Source organism: Mchenga conophoros, linkage group LG9 (assembly GCF_057382185.1).
Source record: "Mchenga conophoros isolate Kocher_MC1m ecotype Shallow Benthic linkage group LG9, M_conophoros_male_GT1.1, whole genome shotgun sequence".
Lineage (NCBI taxonomy): Eukaryota > Metazoa > Chordata > Actinopteri > Cichliformes > Cichlidae > Mchenga > Mchenga conophoros.
The window spans coordinates 13,070,933-13,089,452 of NC_140534.1; the positions used below are offsets into that span (position 1 = coordinate 13,070,933).

Consider the following 18,520-nt stretch of genomic DNA (forward strand, 5'->3'; position numbering starts at 1 on the left):
TAGTGAAAAGCAGTGTTCCAAACAATGAAATGTGTCCACTCCTTGTGCTTTTCATGCAGTAATGTTTGAAGCTATTTCTGCTGTTGTCCCATTCCCGGTGAAATCCGCTGTGCCTCCAATCCCGATCCCAGTCCTCTTGCAAAGCAATCAGCTTTTGTCAGACGCATGAGTCATTGGCGGTACTCAGACTGGATCCTGGACGACTACACGGGGGCGCGTGTGGGGTGGCTAAGAGACTAATTGAAGGATGCCATGTTTGCTGAATATGTGCCTAATTTTGTCAGGACATAGCTGGGTCCATTGCTTCTGCGTGCTCTATTTTCACAAGCAAAGGCCTGGCTCTTTCTCCTGGCACCTTCTCAGGTGATCTCCATGCCTTCTTCTCAAATCAACGTCTGGACTGCGCAAAACAGCTGACCGTTGTCGACAGGATTCGAACCTGTGCGGGGAGACCCCAATGGATTTCTAGTCCATCGCCTTGACCGCTCGGCCACAACAACCACATTGGGCTGTGGAATTACATACTTGAAAGACATACGTCTTCCAAGTCCTACGCCACACATCTTTCAAGTAGGATGTGCACAACAACGGCCACGCTGGATTGTAAATGCGGTAGCTGCATGACTTTGGTGCGAAAGCTTGTGGTTTTGCAGTTCCGTGAGATTGGTGCAGCACAGCTGCGGTTGAAGCTAGCTGGCTGACATTAGCTTGCTTGTTTGCATGAACAGTAACACACACAGCTGATGATTTTGCCACCGCAAAGAGCTGATCAGTACATGGTTAGTAAAATGTTATCTTCATTCCAAACATTCAGCACAATATTTAAAGTGGGACTGGGTGTCTTTATGAAGAAGTAGCGTGTCCAATCCCAGTTTCATGTAAGAAGGTATAGGTATGTAGTGATGAGAACTCAAAGCCTGTTTGAACAGTGTCTTTCCACAGCAAACGGTAGCAGCGAGGCCGATGAAGAATGCACCTGGCCTGACATTGTAAGCATTTGCAGAAAGAGCGGAGAACGTTTTTAGTGTAAAAAAAGTACGCAACCCAAATGCTTGAACAGCACTGCGAGTGGCAACTGCGATGGCCGGGAATCGAACCCGGGTCAACTGCTTGGAAGGCAGCTATGCTTGCCACTATACCACCATCACTGTGAAAGACTACAACATCACTGATTCATTGTCCGGCTTATACAGATTTTCAGGACAATTAACAAGGTGGGCATTGTGATTACTCGCTTGTCAGGTTCTAAACTGGTCAAAAGGTAGATCACTAAAAAGACTAGTGCTTTCATGCAACTGCACATTTAATCTCATCAGCAAAGCTTCTTTGCTACTCAAGTGTGGCCTCTCACGCATTTAAACTCTTGCGTGATTTTTAGCACCTTGAGAGTCGCAATGGTCACGCGAGTTCTTCAGGTCACAGCAGACAAGGCGAGAATAGGTGTGAATCTGTCTTGGGACGAATCTGGGACGAGGACGTCTTTGGCTCCTCTTTCAAGTTATTGGACTTTGGCAAAAAGGTTTTACGCTTAATTCAAAAATGAGAGCAAGTGTTTGTGTCCCGAATACAAAGTGGGAGCTGGTTCCACAGAGAGGGGCCTGAAAAGTGATGGCTCTGCCTTCCATTGCACTTTTAAATCCCCTCGGAAGCCAGCAGTCTGAGAGCAAAGCACTCTGTTGGGATGATATGGCACTGTGAGATCTGGTAGACAAAATTGGTGGTGATTATTCAAGACCTTGTGTGTGAGGGCAAGTATTTGGATTTTTATTTGGGATTTAATTGGGAGCCAATGAAGAGAGAAGTCCATATGGGGGAAATCTACTCTGTCCTTCCAGTCCCTGACTGTGCTCTGGATGCAGCGTTTTGTAAAACAGTGTAAAGGCTTTTCAGGAAGCTTTTAGGACACTGTGAAAATACTGAATTTGAATAGTGGAGGCTAGAAGTAGTGAATGTATCCTTCCTCTCTATCATTAGATGGAGAGAGTGTACAAAGGCCGGCATAGTGGGTCTGTGGCCACTCTTGCTTGCGCTTTTGCGTGTCTGTCAGCCAGCTGTGGAGAAGAGCAAAGTTTTTACATGCAAAGAGCTGTAGTGAAAAGCAGTGTTCCAAACAATGAAATGTGTCCACTCCTTGTGCTTTTCATGCAGTAATGTTTGAAGCTATTTCTGCTGTTGTCCCATTCCCGGTGAAATCCGCTGTGCCTCCAATCCCGATCCCAGTCCTCTTGCAAAGCAAACAGCATTTGTCAGACGCATGAGTCATTGGCGGTACTCAGACTGGATCCTGGACGACTACACGGGGGCACGTTTGGGGTGGCTAAGAGACCAATTGAAGGATGCCATGTTTACTGAATATGTGCCTAATTTTGTCAGGACATAGCTGGGTCCATTGCTTCTGCGTGCTCTATTTTCACAAGCAAAGGCCTGGCTCTTTCTCCTGGCACCCTCTCAGGTGATCTCCATGCCTTCTTCTCAAATCAACAACTGGACTGCCGCAAAAAAGCTGACCGTTGTCGACAGGATTCGAACCTGTGCGGGGAGACCCCAATGGATTTCTAGTCCATCGCCTTGACCGCTCGGCCACAACAACCACATTGGGCTGTAGAACTACATACTTGAAAGACATACGTCCTACAAAGTCCTACTCCACACATCTTTCAAGTAGGATGTGCACAACAACGGCCACCCTGGATTGTAAATGCGGTAGCTGCATGACTTTGGTGCGAAAGCTTGTGGTTTTGCAGTTCCGTGAGATTGGTGCAGCACAGCTGCGGTTGAAGCTAGCTGGCTGACATTAGCTTGCTTGTTTGCATGAACAGTAACACACACAGCTGATGATTTTGCCACCGCAAAGAGCTGATCAGTACATGGTTAGTAAAATGTTATCTTCATTCCAAACATTCAGCACAATATTTAAAGTGGGACTGGGTGTCTTTATGAAGAAGTAGCGTGTCCAATCCCAGTTTCATGTAAGAAGGTATAGGTATGAAGTGATGAGAACTCAAAGCCTGTTTGAACAGTGTCTTTCCACTGCAAACGGTAGCAGCGAGGCCAATGAAGAATGCACCTGGCCTGACATTGTAAGCATTTGCAGAAAGAGCGGAGAACGTTTTTAGTGTAAAAAAGTACGCAACCAAAATGCTTGAACAGCACTGCGAGTGGCAACTGCGATGGCCGGGAATCGAACCCAGGTCAACTGCTTGGAAGGCAGCTATGCTTGCCACTATACCACCATCGCTGTGAAAGACTACAACATCACTGATTCATTGTCCGGCTTATACAGATTTTCAGGACAATTAACAAGGTGGGCATTGTGATTACTCGCTTGTCAGGTTCTAAACTGGTCAAAAGGTAGATCACTAAAAAGACTAGTGCTTTCATGCAACTGCACATTTAATCTCATCAGCAAAGCTTCTTTGCTACTCAAGTGTGGCCTCTCACGCATTTAAACTCTTGCGTGATTTTTAGCACCTTGAGAGTCGCAATGGTCACGCGAGTTCTTCAGGTCACAGCAGACAAGGTGAGAATAGGTGTGAATCTGTCTTGGGACGAATCTGGGACGAGGACGTCTTTGGCTCCTCTTTCAAGTTATTGGACTTTGGCAAAAAGGTTTTACGCTTGATTCAAAAATGAGAGCAAGTGTTTGTGTCCCGAATACAAAGTGGGAGCTGGTTCCACAGAGAGGGGCCTGAAAAGTGATGGCTCTGCCTTCCATTGCACTTTTAAATCCCCTCGGAAGCCAGCAGTCTGAGAGCAAAGCACTCTGTTGGGATGATATGGCACTGTGAGATCTTGTAGACAAAATTGGTGGTGATTATTCAAGACCTTGTGTGTGAGGGCAAGTATTTGGATTTTTATTTGGGATTTAATTGGGAGCCAATGAAGAGAGAAGTCCATACGGGGGAAATCTACTCTGTCCTTCCAGTCCCTGACTGTGCTCTGGATGCAGCGTTTTGGAAAACAGTGTAAAGGCTTTTCAGGAAGCTTTTAGGACACTGTGAAAATACTGAATTTGAATAGTGGAGGCTAGAAGTAGTGAATGTATCCTTCCTCTCTATCATTAGATGGAGAGAGTGTACAAAGGCCGGCATAGTGGGTCTGTGGCCACTCTTGCTTGCGCTTTTGCGTGTCCGTCAGCCAGCTGTGGAGAAGAGCAAAGTTTTTACATGCAAAGAGCTCTAGTGAAAAGCAGTGTTCGAAACAATGAAATGTTTCCACTCCTTGTGCTTTTCATGCAGTAATGTTTGAAGCTATTTCTGCTGTTGTCCCATTCCCGGTGAAATCCGCTGTGCCTCCAATCCCGATCCTCTTGCAAAGCAATCAGCATTTGTCAGACGCATGAGTCATTGGCGGTACTAAGACTGGATCCTGGACGACTACACGGGGGCACGTTTGGGGTGGCTAAGAGACCAATTGAAGGATGCCATGTTTACTGAATATGTGCCTAATTTTGTCAGGACATAGCTGGGTCCATTGCTTCTGCGTGCTCTATTTTCACAAGCAAAGGCATGGCTCTTTCTCCTGGCACCTTCTCAGGTGATCTCCATGCCTTCTTCTCAAATCAACAACTGGACTGCCGCAAAACAGCTGACCGTTGTCGACAGGATTCGAACCTGTGCGGGGAGACCCCAATGGATTTCGAGTCCATCGCCTTGACCGCTCGGCCACAACAACCACATTGGGCTGTGGAACTACATACTTGAAAGACATACGTCTTCCAAGTCCTACGCCACACATATTTCAAGTAGGATGTTACGTTTCGGTGTGTCAGTGTTTTGTTTTGGCGTGACTGTTATGTGTTTCCTGTTTTACTTTGAAAGTCTGTGTTAACTTAGTGTGTTCAGTTTACGTTTTCCCTGTCTCGTCAGTTCTAATTTGCCCCAGCTGTGTTTCCCTCCTGTGGTCCATTTCCTGATTGCTCCCTCTATGTATTTAAACCCTGTGTTTCAGTATGTCATGGTCGCAATCTCCCCCGTGTTGTAAATAGTTTGGTGTTTTGTTGTAAATAAATAGTCTGTTGTAAATACTTTCGTCATGGGATATTTTCGTTTTGGGATTTTGGTGGAGAGCCTTCGTGGTTTTATTTTCCTTATCTTTGTTTTTCTACGTTGCACCCCGGTTGCCTAGGCCGGGGTGTAACATAGCCTTCTGCAGCTGGTGGGCTGCGTGTCCGTGTGTGCAGCTGGTGGGCTGCTCATCCGCCTTCGCTGGAGGGTCCGAGGGTTGGAGGGACCGCTTCAGCGTTCGTCTGCCTTTGCTGGAGGGTCCGAGGCACCGCTTCAGTCTTCGTTTGTCTTCGCTGGAGGGTCCGAGGCACCGCTCCAGCCTTCGTCGTCTGCTGGAGGGTCAGTGGGACCGCTCCAGCCTTCATCAGCCTTCGTCCGTCTTCGCTGGAGGGTCCGTTGGAGGGACCGCTTCAGCCTTCGTCCGCCTTCGCTGGAGGGTCCGAGGCACCGCTCCGGCCTTCGTCTGCCTTTGCTGGAGGGTCCGAGGCACCGCTCCAGCCTTCGTCTGCCTTCGCTGGAGGGTCCGTGGGACCGCTCCAGACTTCATCCGTCTTCGCTGGAGGGTCCGTGGGACCGCTCCAGCCTCCACCAGCCTTCATCCGGTTTTGATCAAACATTTCACTTGGGGTTACATGTTTGATTTTTGGGTAGGGGGAAATGTTACGTTTTGGTGTGTCAGTGTTTTGTTTTTGCGTGACTGTTATGTATTTCCTGCTTTACTTTGAAAGTCTGTGTTATCTTAGTGTGTTCAGTTTACGTTTTCCCTGTCTCGTCAGTTCTAATTTGCCCCAGCTGTGTTTCCCTCCTGTGGTCCATTCCCTGATTGCTCCTTCTATGTATTTAAGCCTTGTGTTTCAGTATGTCATGGTCGCGATCTCCCCCGTGTTGTAAATAGTTTGGTGTGTTTGTTGTAAATAAATAGTCTGTTGTAAATAGTTGTGAATGGGTTTGTTAATATTTTCGTTTGAGACACCTTCGTTTTGGGATTTTGGTGGAGAGCTTTAGTTTTTTTTCTCGTGTGTTTTGCCTTATTTTTATTTTCCTGCGTTGCCCCCCGGTTGCCTAGGCCGGGGTGTAACATATGGGGGCTCGTCCAATCGCTGGGGGGTCCGAGGGAGGGACTGCTTCGGCCGTCTGTCTTCGCTGGAGGGTCCGAGGGCCGCTTCGGCCGTCCGCCGTTGCTGGAGGGTCCGAGGGAGGTCCACTCCAGCCTTCGTCGTCTGCTGGAGGGTCAGGGGGACCGCTCCAGCCTCCCTCGGTTTCATCTGCCTCCGCTGGAGGGTCCGTGGGACCGCTTCAGTCTTCGTTTGCCTTCGCTGGGGGGTCCGAGGGACCTCCCCAGCCTTCGTCGTCTGCTGGAGGGTCCGTGGGACCGCTCCAGCCTTCATCAGCCTTCGTCCGTCTTCGCTGGAGGGTCCGTTGGAGGGACCGCTTCAGCCTTCGTCTGCCTTTGCTGGAGGGTCCGAGGCACCGCTTCAGTCTTCGTTTGTCTTCGCTGGAGGGTCCGAGGCACCGCTCCAGCCTTCGTCGTCTGCTGGAGGGTCAGTGGGACCGCTCCAGCCTTCATCAGCCTTCGTCCGTCTTCGCTGGAGGGTCCGTTGGAGGGACCGCTTCAGCCTTCGTCCGCCTTCGCTGGAGGGTCCGAGGCACCGCTCCGGCCTTCGTCTGCCTTTGCTGGAGGGTCCGAGGCACCGCTTCAGTCTTCGTTTGTCTTCGCTGGAGGGTCCGAGGCACCGCTCCAGCCTTCGTCTGCCTTCGCTGGAGGGTCCGTGGGACCGCTCCAGACTTCATCCGTCTTCGCTGGAGGGTCCGTGGGACCGCTCCAGCCTCCACCAGCCTTCATCCGGTTTTGATCAAACATTTCACTTGGGGTTACATGTTTGATTTTTGGGTAGGGGGAAATGTTACGTTTCGGTGTGTCAGTGTTTTGTTTTGGCGTGACTGTTATGTGTTTCCTGTTTTACTTTGAAAGTCTGTGTTATCTTAGTGTGTTCAGTTTACGTTTTCCCTGTCTCGTCAGTTCTAATTTGCCCCAGCTGTGTTTCCCTCCTGTGGTCCATTTCCTGATTGCTCCCTCTATGTATTTAAACCCTGTGTTTCAGTATGTCATGGTCGCGATCTCCCCCGTGTTGTAAATAGTTTGGTGTTTTGTTGTAAATAAATAGTCTGTTGTAAATACTTTCGTCATGGGATATTTTCGTTTTGGGATTTTGGTGGAGAGCCTTCGTGGTTTTATTTTCCTTATCTTTGTTTTTCTACGTTGCACCCCGGTTGCCTAGGCCGGGGTGTAACAAGGATGTGCACAACAATGGCCACCCTGGATTGTAAATGCGGTAGCTGCATGACTTTGGTGCGAAAGCTTGTGGTTTTGCAGTTCCGTGAGATTGGTGCAGCACAGCTGCGGTTGAAGCTAGCTGGCTGACATTAGCTTGCTTGTTTGCATGAACAGTAATACACACAGCTGATGATTTTGCCACCGCAAAGAGCTGATCAGTACATGGTTAGTAAAATGTTATCTTCATTCCAAACATTCAGCACAATATTTAAAGTGGGACTGGGTGTCTTTATGAAGAAGTAGCGTGTCCAATCCCAGTTTCATGTAAGAAGGTATAGGTATGAAGTGATGAGAACTCAAAGCCTGTTTGAACAGTGTCTTTCCACAGCAAACGGTAGCAGCGAGGCCGATGAAGAATGCACCTGGCCTGACATTGTAAGCATTTGCAGAAAGAGCGGAGAACGTTTTTAGTGTAAAATAGTACGCAGCCCACATGCTTGAACAGCACTGCGAGTGGCAACTGCGATGGCCGGGAATCGAACCCAGGTCAACTGCTTGGAAGGCAGCTATGCTTGCCACTATACCACCATCGCTGTGAAAGACTACAACATCACTGATTCATTGTCCGGCTTATACAGATTTTCAGGACAATTAACAAGGTGGGCATTGTGATTACTCGCTTGTCAAGTTCTAAACTGGTCAAAAGGTAGATCACTAAAAAGACTAGTGCTTTCATGCAACTGCACATTTAATCTCATCAGCAAAGCTTCTTTGCTACTCAAGTGTGGCCTCTCACGCATTTAAACTCTTGCGTGATTTTTAGCACCTTGAGAGTCGCAATGGTCACGCGAGTTCTTCAGGTCACAGCAGACATGGTGAGAATAGGTGTGAATCTGTCTTGGGACGAATCTGGGACGAGGACGTCTTTGGCTCCTCTTTCAAGTTATTGGACTTTGGCAAAAAGGTTTTACGCTTAATTCAAAAATGAGAGCAAGTGTCTGTGTCCCGAATACAAAGTGGGAGCTGGTTCCACAGAGAGGGGCCTGAAAAGTGATGGCTCTGCCTTCCATTGCACTTTTAAATCCCCTCGGAAGCCAGCAGTCTGAGAGCAAAGCACTCTGTTGGGATGATATGGCACTGTGAGATCTGGTAGACAAAATTGGTGGTGATTATTCAAGACCTTGTGTGTGAGGGCAAGTATTTGGATTTTTATTTGGGATTTAATTGGGAGCCAATGAAGAGAGAAGTCCATATGGGGGAAATCTACTCTGTCCTTCCAGTCCCTGACTGTGCTCTGGATGCAGCGTTTTGGAAAACAGTGTAAAGGCTTTTCAGGAAGCTTTTAGGACACTGTGAAAATACTGAATTTGAATAGTGGAGGCTAGAAGTAGTGAATGTATCCTTCCTCTCTATCATTAGATGGAGAGAGTGTACAAAGGCCGGCATAGTGGGTCTGTGGCCACTCTTGCTTGCGCTTTTGCGTGTCTGTCAGCCAGCTGTGGAGAAGAGCAAAGTTTTTACATGCAAAGAGCTGTAGTGAAAAGCAGTGTTCCAAACAATGAAATGTTTCCACTCCTTGTGCTTTTCATGCAGTAATGTTTGAAGCTATTTCTGCTGTTGTCCCATTCCCGGTGAAATCCGCTGTGCCTCCAATCCCGATCCCAGTCCTCTTGCAAAGCAATCAGCATTTGTCAGACGCATGAGTCATTGGCGGTACTCAGACTGGATCCTGGACGACTACACGGGGGCACGTGTGGGGTGGCTAAGAGACCAATTGAAGGATGCCATGTTTACTGAATATGTGCCTAATTTTGTCAGGACATAGCTGGGTCCATTGCTTCTGCGTGCTCTATTTTCACAAGCAAAGGCATGGCTCTTTCTCCTGGCACCTTCTCAGGTGATCTCCATGCCTTCTTCTCAAATCAACAACTGGACTGCCGCAAAACAGCTGACCGTTGTCGACAGGATTCGAACCTGTGCGGGGAGACCCCAATGGATTTCTAGTCCATCGCCTTGACCGCTCGGCCACAACAACCACATTGGGCTGTGAAACTACATACTTGAAAGACATACGTCTTCCAAGTCCTACGCCACACATCTTTCAAGTAGGATGTGCACAACAACGGCCACGCTGGATTGTAAATGCGGTAGCTGCATGACTTTGGTGCGAAAGCTTGTGGTTTTGCAGTTCCGTGAGATTGGTGCAGCACAGCTGCGGTTGAAGCTAGCTGGCTGACATTAGCTTGCTTGTTTGCATGAACAGTAACACACACAGCTGATGATTTTGCCACCGCAAAGAGCTGATCAGTACATGGTTAGTAAAATGTTATCTTCATTCCAAACATTCAGCACAATATTTAAAGTGGGACTGGGTGTCTTTATGAAGAAGTAGCGTGTCCAATCCCAGTTTCATGTAAGAAGGTAGAGGTATGAAGTGATGAGAACTCAAAGCCTGTTTGAACAGTGTCTTTACACAGCAAACGGTAGCAGCGAGGCCGATGAAGAATGCACCTGGCCTGACATTGTAAGCATTTGCAGAAAGAGCGGAGAACGTTTTTAGTGTAAAATAGTACGCAGCCCACATGCTTGAACAGCACTGCGAGTGGCAACTGCGATGGCCGGGAATCGAACCCGGGTCAACTGCTTGGAAGGCAGCTATGCTCGCCACTATACCACCATCACTGTGAAAGACTACAACATCACTGATTCATTGTCCGGCTTATACAGATTTTCAGGACAATTAACAAGGTGGGCATTGTGATTACTCGCTTGTCAGGTTCTAAACTGGTCAAAAGGTAGATCACTAAAAAGACTAGTGCTTTCATGCAACTGCACATTTAATCTCATCAGCAAAGCTTCTTTGCTACTCAAGTGTGGCCTCTCACGCATTTAAACTCTTGCGTGATTTTTAGCACCTTGAGAGTCGCAATGGTCACGCGAGTTCTTCAGGTCACAGCAGACAAGGTGAGAATAGGTGGGAATCTGTCTTGGGACGAATCTGGGACGAGGACGTCTTTGGCTCCTCTTTCAAGTTATTGGACTTTGGCAAAAAGGTTTTACGCTTAATTCAAAAATGAGAGCAAGTGTCTGTGTCCCGAATACAAAGTGGGAGCTGGTTCCACAGAGAGGGGCCTGAAAAGTGATGGCTCTGCCTTCCATTGCACTTTAAAATCCCCTCGGAAGCCAGCAGTCTGAGAGCAAAGCACTCTGTTGGGATGATATGGCACTGTGAGATCTTGTAGACAAAATTGGTGGTGATTATTCAAGACCTTGTGTGTGAGGGCAAGTATTTGGATTTTTATTTGGGATTTAATTGGGAGCCAATGAAGAGAGAAGTCCATATGGGGGAAATCTACTCTGTCCTTCCAGTCCCTGACTGTGCTCTGGATGCAGCGTTTTGTAAAACAGTGTAAAGGCTTTTCAGGAAGCTTTTAGGACACTGTGAAAATACTGAATTTGAATAGTGGAGGCTAGAAGTAGTGAATGTATCTGTAAGGTAGTGACTGGAATAAGTCACAAGGTGTCGCTGTTGAGCTGCATATATGGTGTAAATGTTAGCAATTTTGGCCATTCGTCCTCTGCAGGACACCGTACTTTAGATTTCTTGTTCGCGCGGGCGCCATCTTGGGTCAGTGTTTGCTGTGATTTGCGAAGGTAAGCACTGCCAGTGGCGAACTGCATCAGTTTTGTGTTGTATTCGTTGCCGAGACCGTGGAATGTTGTAGAAGGCACGGTTATTGTTACTTAATGTGTATTCTGTGTATATGTGTTGTTGTATTTTGCAATGTTGATAGTCACGGAGTGTTTGCTGTGATTTGCGAAGGGCCAGCAGCAGAGTTGGAGTGGTGTTTGCCCCTGCTTCCGAATAAACGGCGCGGTCCGAGCCACAAATTGAACACCTGTGTCCGACTGGTCTCTCTGCGGTGCACCCCAATCCAACACAATTTAACACAACGCAGAGTCCGGGGTGTAGGGAGGCCCCTGCACTGGTTGGGTTACATCTTTGGTGCCGTGACCCCGGATTTGTGGCACTTCGAGACCGAAGAGAAAGCAATGCCGACACCCCCCAGCTACGCAGCCATAGTAAGAGGTGTCGCCATCTGATGGGGTGCTGAACTAAGTATATAACTGCCTGTGCAGCTGTATTACTGGGACTTTCATCTCCCCAGGCATATCCTTTGAAAGTGAAATCTTGGGGTGGTTTCATTTGAGGGTTTCTGTCCCTGAAAAAAAAAAAAAAAAGACTCAGAGACTTGAATTGTAGAAAGAATGCTAAATGATGTTCCCTGTCTATAATGATAATCATTGAATACGGTTAAGTAATTGCTGCTGATTTGTGTCATTCACAACCTCTGTGCTGAAGATAGTTGTTTAACTACGCTCTGAGTTTAATGCTGTTTTTTTGTGAATTCTTTTTTTTTCTGCGTTATAGAATGATAGTTGTCATACATCTGTGTTGTGTTCTATTTTACTAGAAATATATTGTACTTACTCACAGTTAAGCATACTACAAGTAGCCCACACACATTTTCTGGTGCAGCTAAATTAGAGATACAGGACAGTGAAAATGTTGAGAGACGTTGCAGACACTCCAAAGAGGGCACAGCCTCACCTTTTGAATGAAGGGGCTACAGCTAGCGCCAGTACAGTGGACCAACAGTCATCAGTGAAGTCGAAGCTGGTCACCCAGTTCCCCAGCTTCACTGGCCAGCGGTTACAGTATCACACCCCAATCAGGGACCTCACCGACTCTGGGCTGGGCACACAACAGACCCCACCACCAACCATGCTTTCACCCCAGACTGATCTTGGCGTGGCTCCAGCTCATGCCCCACCACTGCCACCCTATGGAGGCCAAATGCAGGTGCCCTCACACCTATCTGAAATTCGCCCAAGGTCAGTGCCAACCAACCAGACAAGCCAGTCCAACTACAGCCCCTCCAGTGTTTCGGCCAGATATACAGATAACTATGCCCCCTGCTTTTTCCCCTCAGGCCAGTGTCCATGGGCCCACTGCTACACCGGCACCCCATGTTGCCTCATATCCCAACTACCCAGCGGTGCACAGTACCCAGCATCCCACCCTGAACCAATCACTTAACACTCCTTACCCAACGATGACCGTTCCATTCAGCCCCCAAGCATACACCAGCCATCTGTATTCCACACCTGCCCCCCAAGCCGCCATGCCAAGCCCCCTAACAGTGCAGGGAGTGGGCATAATGAATAATCCCTCTGCAGCCGAGCAGACCCTTGAAAGTTCAAAGCATGGGCTGACGCCCCGTTTGCCCCACATGCCACTAGCTGCTGTCCACGACTCTCGAGCCCCCCTCCACTCATCTGCTATAAGCCCCAACACTGTCATGCCCCCTATCGTGAATATGACCCATGGAGGTTCTATAGCCCCACCCGGCACCCATGCCTCAATGCACGTACCAACCTCTGCTTTAGACCCCCAAGTTAGTGGACACCCTGGCATACCCCCCCCAGCAGGTGCATACATCTTTAAGCGCTCCGGGCCGGGCTGCAGCCAACGCTAACCCCCCATTTGCTGCCTACGGTGGTTTTATACAGACTCATCAAGTGAAAAATGTCCAAGTCTTCACTGGCAGTGCTGACAGCAAGGTGCTTGTAGAGGACTGGATTCGTGACATGCAGTATCTTCTTGAGGCAATAGAGCTCCCCATTCACCTCCGCTTTTCCACGGTGGTGCGTCACCTAACTGGTGAAGCCCGAAAGCTGGTCCTGAATCTACCTCTCCATGACCAAACACCTGAAAGGGCATTCGAAGAACTGAGAGCAGAGTACGGCGACACACAGAGCTCCTCAGATCTACTAGCGGACTTCTATGAGCGTGTTCAGAGGTCTGGGGAGTCTGCCTGTTCATATGCTATAGCACTGGAGGCAACACTGCGAGCTGTGGAAGAAAACCAAAGAGGAGGCAAGCCTTTTCCTGACCGTGACAGTAAACTCACCCGGCAGTTCATACGGGGGATTAATGATGAGGATGTGTATGCGAGGATCTCGCCAATGAAGCCCCGGCTCTTGAGTTTCCGTGAGCTGCAGGCTGAGCTCCGAAATCTAGCAAAAGAAACAAAGAGATTCCAGCCTCAAAACAAATCAAAGAAAACTTATGCCCAGGTACAAGTGGCATCAGAGTGTAGTGTGAATGTGAAGGCAGAAAAGGCTAAACATCCCTCAGAGTGGTCAGAGCTAGCAGAGATGGTCAAGAAATTAGCACTGAGCCAGGAGGAGCAGATGGCCAAGTTGACCCACCTTGAATCGAGAATTTATGCTCCATCCTCTGCCACTCCACTGAGAGTCCGACCACCCCGTGGGGCTACAACCCCAATGTCAGTGGTCACATGCTACCGGTGTGGGAAGCAAGGACACATAGCCCGGGTTTGCAGAGCAGTGCTCCCGGGGCCTGAACAGACGTGGGCACACGATCCTCAGCCTGTGACCCCCATGGAGGGAAACACTTACTCAGCTCAGCCTTTAAACAGATAAAGCCCATGGTCGCCGGGGCAACCATGGGCGAGCAGCAAGTCCCCACACTGCAGGTGAACAAAGGTGACGGAGGGGAGAGCACTCCCCTAGTTGGTCCCAGGAACGAGGGGGAGGTGGAAGTCAACGGAATGAAGTGCAGGGCACTCATCAACTCTGGCTCCCAGATAACCAGTATTATGCACCAGTACTGGCGCAGCCACCCCACCCTCCATAAACAAAAACTGCAGCCTTCTAAGATACCCATAGAAGGTGCAGGGGGCCAGAGTGTCACCTACCATGGTGTGCTACGCATCAACCTAAAATTGTTGGGGAGAGAGTTTAAGGGTGTGCCTGCTTTTGTTGTCACTAACACAGAGTACCGCTCCTCTGTTCCTCTGCTTGTGGGAACTAATGTCCTCCGTGCCTCCAGAAGTCACCTCCAGGCAACCTACGGCCAGCAGTTCCTCCTCCAGGTCAAGGAGACTCATCCGGAGTGGCACGCCTCCCTGCTAGAGATTGAGAGCACTGACCAGTGTGATATGGATGACACAGTGGGCCCTGTTGTTTATACTGGTCGCAAGGTGCACATTCAAGCAGGGAAAGAGATGGATTTAATGTGCAAAATAAAAGCTGGACCACAAAGAAAGACTTATACAGCCCTAATTGAAGGCCACCCCTCCCTGCGGCTCAGCCAAGACATCCTGGTCGCCAGAGTTCTTGCTGATGTAAAGAAAGGATGTGCCCCGGTAAGAGTGATGAACCTCTCCCAGCATGCTATCACTATCAAGCCTCACACGCATCTGGCCAAGGCATCTCTGGTGGAAAGTATTGTGGACTTTTCAGACAGGGTGCGGGGCAGTCATCACATTAGCGGAGGCAGAGAAGCATGCCTGGGTATGGACCACGTTGTGGCAAGCCAGGAAGTGGATTTAAGTGGAGCAGATGTTGAAAACGAGCACCAGCGTTCCCTTCTTAAAGAGCTTGTGGAAAGGAACATGGGTGTGTTCTCACAGCACCCCCTGGATTATGGCCATACAAAGACTGTGCAACATGAAATCCCTCTGGTCGACCCTAAGCCATTTCGACTGCCTTACCGTAAGATCCCCCCATCACAGTGGCAGGACGTGAGAAGGTTACTGACAGAAATGGAGGCAACAGGAGTTATCAGGCCCAGCAAAAGTCCATATGCTTCACCTGTCGTGATCGTAACCAAGAAAGATGGATCACTAAGGCTGTGTATTGACTACAGGAAACTGAACTCCTGTAGCACGAGAGATGCTTTCCCTCTCCCCAGAATAGAAGAAGCCCTGGAGGCTCTAGGGCAGGCAAGATACTTCTCCACCCTTGACCTCACCTCTGGTTATTGGCAGGTGGAGGTGGCGGAGCAAGACAAACACAAGACGGCATTCAGCACCCCTATGGGGCTGTTTGAAGCAAATCGTATGCCCTTTGGACTGCAGAATGCTCCCTCCACCTTTCAGAGACTCATGACCTGCTGCTTTGGCGACTTGAACTTCACCCACCTCCTAATCTATCTTGATGATCTCATCATATTCTCCAAAACCTTTGATGAGCATCTGGAAAGACTGCAGCTGGTGTTCGATCGGCTTCGGGAGCATGGCTTGAAGTTAAAGCCTTCTAAATGCCACCTAGTGAGAAAGGAGGTTCAGTATTTGGGTCACTTAGTGTCTGCTGAGGGGATCCGGACAGACCCAGAGAAGATCAGCAAGGTGAAAAACTGGGTGAGGCCCACAAATCGCAAAGAAGTGTTGCAATTCCTGGGATTCGCTGGATACTATAGGCGGTATGTAAGTGGGTACTCTACCCTAGCTGCTCCCCTGTACCGCCTAACTGCTGGTGACCCCAGAAAGAAAAGGAGAGGGGGAAAGAAAAGTCTGGCTACCGACCCACCCTTTTTGTGGACAGATGAATGCGAGAAGGCATTTAAGACCCTAAAAGAAAGGCTGACAAGCGCTCCAGTGCTGGGATATCCTGACTATAGCTTGCCCTTCGTTCTGCAGACGGACGCCTCAGGGGAGGGTCTGGGCGCCGTTCTAGCTCAGATCCAAGGTGGAGCTGAGAGGGTCATAGCCTTCACCAGTAGAGGTTTGAGCCCAGCAGAGACAAGGTATCCTGCACACAAACTCGAGTTCCTTGCTCTTAAATGGGCGGTCACCGACAAATTCTACGACCACCTCTATGGGCGTAGATTCTCTGTCCAGACAGACAACAACCCTCTCAAGTATGTTATGTCATCAGCGAAGCTGGATGCCACAGGCCAGCGGTGGGTGTCTAGGCTGGCTGCTTTCGATTTCGATGTCCAGTATCGGAGGGGACAGAGCAACACAAACGCTGACGCCCTCTCTCGCATGTCTAACCAGGAGGTCATGCACATCCTACAGACATGCCCTCAGTGGGTGGGTGTCGACGAACAGGGGCATGGTGCGACACAGGCTACCCAGGATACTCAAAGCCTCACTGGCCATGGCACGCCTACAGGGGAGGAACTGGAACTCGGGCCACCTACATCCACTGAGCCTTACAGGGATGTGGGGATGGAATCCCTGCCCACCATGACCAAACAGGAGATCCGTGCAGGGCAGAAAAAAGACCTCGTTATTGGCCCTGTCTTGCACTATAAGAGTATGAACCAGAAGCCGAGCCGCAGTGAGCGAATGAGTGCCGAAGGACACGTGCGCCTTCTCTTAAAGGAGTGGAGAAGGTTAGCGGTAAGGGATGGCATCCTGTACCGCTGCGTCCAAGACAGCCAAAGGGGAGTAGTTGAGCAATTGGTGCTACCAGAGGATTTGCGTATATCAGTGAAGACTGCTCTCCACGATGACTCAGGCCACCTTGGTTTTGAGAGGACATTGCACATGATAAGGGAGAGGTTTTATTGGCCACGGATGTTCCAGGAAATCAAGGCTTGGTGCGAACAATGTGAGAGGTGCTGCCTTAGGAAAACTCCAACCGCAGGGGTCAGGGCCCCCCTGGTCAGTATCCACAGCAGTGCCCCCTTGGAGCTAGTTTGTGTGGATTTTTTGACTCTTGAGAAATCAAAAGGTGGTATCGAAAATGTCCTCGTGGTCACTGACCATTTCTCACGCTATGCACAAGCATACCCCACTAAAGACCAAAAAGCCAGCACAGTGGCTAGGGTGCTGTATAGAAACTTTTTCTGTCGGTTTGGCTTCCCAGCAAAACTGCATGCAGACCAAGGGCGCAATTTTGAAAGTGCTGTGGTGAAGGAGCTGTGTAAATGCACCGGCATCACTAAGACCCACACCACGCCCTATCACCCACAGGGCAACGGGACAACTGAACAGTTTAACCGCACCCTCATGAACATGCTGGGGATGCTAGAACCTCACCTGAAACCCCGGTGGCACGAATATGTGGATGCAATGACACACGCCTACAACTGCACCCGCCATGATTCGACAGGGTACACACCATACTACCTGATGTTTGGCAGGCATCCACGGCTCCCTGTCGACTTGGTCTTTGGGCTGTCAACCACTAATGGGTCGGGGGGATATAGCGATTATGTCCAGACCCTGCATGACTGCTTGTCACAGGCTTACGCACAGGCTAATCAGGCCTCTCGCCAGGCTAAGGGTCACCAGAAAAGATACTATGACCGACAAGCAAAGAGTCAAAGCTTCAGCCCGGGTGACAGAGTCCTGGTTAAAGTGTGTCATGTGGAGGGGCGAAGCAAACTAGGAGACAAGTGGGAGTCACGTCCATACATTGTGGTGAAGAAACAGCCAGACATGCCGGTGTATGTGGTGCGATCGGAAAATGGTGATACAGAGAGAGTGGTCCACCGCAACCTACTCACGCAGTGTATGTTTCTTCCCGTGGAGCAGGTGGGAGAGGAGGCAAGAGAGGAAATGGAGCTTGACGTGGAGGAGGTTCATGGAGGAGGGATTGAGGACAGTGGAGAGCAGGCTGGTGAAGTAATCAGACAGGATGAAGAGTCGGACATGATCGAGGACGGGGAGACTGATAGCCTGGAAGGAGGTGTGAAGGGAATTTCACCTGAAGCAGCAAATGGATCACTTGCCCCCACAGGACCGGAGGAAAGGGACCCAGGGGCAGCACAAGAGAGTGAAGATTGGAGGGGGAATGAGACTGCCAGGGTCACCCACTCACCTCCCAGACCAAGAGAACCAAGGAGGAACTTGCCGAGGAGTTGGCATCCCCCAAAGAGACTGACTTATGGGTTGAGAGTTAACGAACCAGGGGAGGATCAGGAGAAGATAGAAAGGGGATGGAAGCTGTGGCAGAGGGCCAAAGCAAGAAGGGCTGCAGGAAATACATAGGATACACACATAGACATTTTCACATTACACTGCACATCTTCCACCACCATTATTCTTGTGTACATAGTGAGACTGTTCTGTTTTATTTTGTTTTGTTTGATGACTGGGACGCCATCACTTAAAGGAGAGGCGGATGTAAGGTAGTGACTGGAATAAGTCACAAGGTGTCGCTGTTGAGCTGCATATATGGTGTAAATGTTAGCAATTTTGGCCATTCGTCCTCTGCAGGACACCGTACTTTAGATTTCTTGTTCGCGCGGGCGCCATCTTGGGTCAGTGTTTGCTGTGATTTGCGAAGGTAAGCACTGCCAGTGGCGAACTGCATCAGTTTTGTGTTGTATTCATCGCGAGACCGTGGAATGTTGTAGAAGGCACGGTTATTGTTACTTAATGTGTATTCTGTGTATATGTGTTGTTGTATTTTG

The 18,520-nt window shown here is 49.3% G+C and overlaps 1 protein-coding gene and 8 non-coding genes across 9 annotated transcripts in view; all 9 read right to left on the reverse strand.

The window, feature by feature from the left end:
* The window catches only part of LOC146566906 (myelin-associated glycoprotein-like), a 113,999-nt gene that overhangs the window by 26,533 nt on the left and 68,946 nt on the right, over window positions 1-18,520 (reverse strand). The gene's annotated exons all lie outside the window — the stretch shown is intronic.
* Window positions 419-500, reverse strand: trnas-aga (transfer RNA serine (anticodon AGA)). Its single transcript has one exon. It is a non-coding gene; the product is annotated as a tRNA-Ser (tRNA).
* On the reverse strand, window positions 1,077-1,148 carry trnag-ucc (transfer RNA glycine (anticodon UCC)). Its single transcript has one exon. It is a non-coding gene; the product is annotated as a tRNA-Gly (tRNA).
* trnas-aga (transfer RNA serine (anticodon AGA)) lies at window positions 2,509-2,590 on the reverse strand. Its single transcript has one exon. It is a non-coding gene; the product is annotated as a tRNA-Ser (tRNA).
* trnag-ucc (transfer RNA glycine (anticodon UCC)) lies at window positions 3,167-3,238 on the reverse strand. The gene has a single exon. It is a non-coding gene; the product is annotated as a tRNA-Gly (tRNA).
* trnas-cga (transfer RNA serine (anticodon CGA)) lies at window positions 4,593-4,674 on the reverse strand. Its single transcript has one exon. It is a non-coding gene; the product is annotated as a tRNA-Ser (tRNA).
* Window positions 7,803-7,874, reverse strand: trnag-ucc (transfer RNA glycine (anticodon UCC)). Its single transcript has one exon. It is a non-coding gene; the product is annotated as a tRNA-Gly (tRNA).
* On the reverse strand, window positions 9,235-9,316 carry trnas-aga (transfer RNA serine (anticodon AGA)). The gene has a single exon. It is a non-coding gene; the product is annotated as a tRNA-Ser (tRNA).
* trnag-ucc (transfer RNA glycine (anticodon UCC)) lies at window positions 9,892-9,963 on the reverse strand. Its single transcript has one exon. It is a non-coding gene; the product is annotated as a tRNA-Gly (tRNA).